Below are 3,014 nucleotides of genomic sequence, written 5' to 3'. Positions count from 1 at the left end.
AGGACAGGATAGAGGATAGGACAGGGGGTTTGATAGGATAGAGGATAGGATACGATAGACGATAGGATAGGATAGAGGATAGGATAGGATAGAGAATAGGATAGGATAGAGGACAGGATAGGATAGTATAGTGGATAGGATAGGATAGAGGATAGGATAGGATAGAGGATAGGTTAGGTTTGACGACAGGATAGGATAGAGGATAGGATAGGATAGAGGATAGGATAGGATAGAGGACAGGATAGGATAGTATACTGGATAGGATAGGATAGAGAATAGGATAGGATAGAGGATAGGTTAGGTTTGACGACAGGATAGGATAGAGGATAGGATAGGATAGAGGATAGGATAGCATAGAAGATACGTTACGATAGATGATATTATAGGAAAGAGGATAGGATATGATAGAGGATACGATATTATAGAGGATAGGATAGGATAGAGGATAGGATAGGATTGAGGATAGAATAGGATTGATGATAGAATAGGATTGATGATAAGATAGGATAGTGGATAGGATAGGATAGTATAGGGGATAGGATTGGATTGAGGATAGGATAGGATAGAGGATAGGATAAGATAGAGGATAGAATAGGATTGAGGATAAGATAGGATAGAGGATAGGATAGAATAGAGAATAGGATAGCGGATTGGATAGGATAGACGATAGGATAGGATTGAGGATAGGATAGGAAAGAGGATAGGATAGTAAAGAGGATAGGATAGAATAGAGGATAGGATAGGATAGAGGATAGGATAGGACAGAGGATAGAATAGGATTGAGGATAAGATAGGATAGAGGATAGGATACGATTGAGGATAGAATAGGATTGACGATAAGATAGGATAGTGGATAGGATAGGATAGTATAGGGGATAGGATAGGATAGAGGATAGTATAGTATAGAGGATAGGATAGGATAGAGGATAGGATAGGATAGAGGATAGGATAGGTTAGAGGATAGGATAGGATAGAGGATAGAATAGGATAGAGGATAGGATAGGATAGAGCATAGGATAGGATAGAGGATAGTATAGGATAGGATAGGATAGAGGATAGGATAGGATAGAGGATAGGATAGGATGGAGGATAGGATAGGATAGGATAGAGGATAGGATAGGATAGAGGATAGGATAGGATAGGATAGAGGATAGGATATAATGCAGTATAGGATAGGATTGAGGATAGGATAGGATAGAGGATAGGATAGGGGATAGGATAGAATAGAGGATAGGATAGGATAGAGGATAGGAAAGGATAGAGGATAGGATAGGATAGAGAATAGGATAGGATAGAGGATAGGATAGAGGATAGGATAGGATAGGGGATTGGATAGGATAGAGGATAGGATAGGACTGAGGATAGGATAGGATAGATGATAGGATAAGATAGAGGATAGAATAGGATTGAGGATAAGTTAGGTTAGAGGATAGGATAGGATAGAGAATAGGATAGGAAAAGTATAGAATAGGATTGAGGATAAGATAGGATAGAGGATAGGATAGGATAGAGAATAGGATAGCGGATTGGATAGGATAGACGATAGGATAGGATTGAGGATAGGATAGGATAGAGGATAAGATAGGATAGAGAATAGGATAGGATAGAGAATAGGATAGGATAGATGATATTATAGGCTAGAGGATACGATATTATAGAGGATAGGATAGTATAGAAGATACTATAGGATAGATGATATTATAGGAAAGAGGATAGGATATGATAGAGGATACAATATTATAGAGGATAGGATAGGATAGAGGATAGAATAGGATTGTGGATAAGATAGGATAGAGGATAGGATAGGATTGAGGATAGGATATGATAGAGAATAGGACAGGATAGATGATATTATAGGATAGAGGATAGGATAGGATTGGGTATAGAGTAGGATAGAGGATAGGATAGGATAGAGGATAGGATAGGATAGAGGATAGGATAGGATAGGATAGGATAGAGGATAGGATAGGATAGAGGATAGGATAGGATGGAGGATAGAAAGCATAGAGGATAGGATGAGATAAAGGATAGGATAGGATTGAGGATAGGATAGGATAGAGGATAGGATAGGATAGAGAATAGGATATTATAGAGGATATTATAGAGTAGAGGATAGGATACGATAGAGGATAGGATAGGATAGAGGATAGGATAGGATAGAGGATAGGATAGGATAGAGGATAGGATAGGATAGAGAATAGGATAGGATAGATGATATTATGGGAAAGAGGATAGGATATGGTAGAGGATACGATATTGTAGAGGATAGGATAGGATAGATGATATTATAGGATAGAGGATACGATAGGATAGAGGATAGAATAGGATAGATGATATTATAGGAAAGAGGATAGGATAGGATCGAGGAAAGGATAGGATAGAGGATAGGATAGGATAGAGGATAGGATAGGATAGAGGATAGGATAGGGTAGAGAATAGGTTAGGATAGATGATATTATGGGAAAGAGGATAGGATATGGTAGAGGTTACGATATTGTAGAGGATTGGATAGGATAGATGATATTATAGGATAGAGGATACGATATTATAGAGTATAGGATAGGATAGAGGATAGAATAGGATAGATGATATTATAGGAAAGTGGATAGGATATGATAGGCGATATGATAGGATAGAGGACAGGATAGAATAGTATAGTGGATAGGATAGGATAGAGGATAGGGTAGGATAGAGGATAGGTTAGGTTTGACGACAGGATAGGATAGAGGATAGGATAGGATAGAGGATAGGATAGAGGATAGGATAGGATAGTTTAGTGGATAGGATAGGATAGAGGATAGGATAGGATAGAGGATAGGTTAGGTTTGACGACAGGATAGGATAGAGGATAGGATAGGATAGAGGATAGGATAGAGGAAAGGATAGGATAGAGGATAGGATAGGATAGAGGATAGGATACGATAGAGGATAGGATAGGATAGAGGATAGGATAGGATAGAGGATAGGATAGAGAATAGGATAGGATAGAGGATATTATAGGGTAGAAGATAGGA

The sequence above is a fragment of the Halictus rubicundus genome, unplaced genomic scaffold, assembly GCF_050948215.1.
Source record: "Halictus rubicundus isolate RS-2024b unplaced genomic scaffold, iyHalRubi1_principal scaffold0283, whole genome shotgun sequence".
In the NCBI taxonomy this organism is placed as follows: Eukaryota; Metazoa; Arthropoda; class Insecta; order Hymenoptera; family Halictidae; genus Halictus; species Halictus rubicundus.
The sequence above is the reverse complement of the archived record's forward strand: the minus strand, read 5'-3'. Positions refer to the sequence as shown.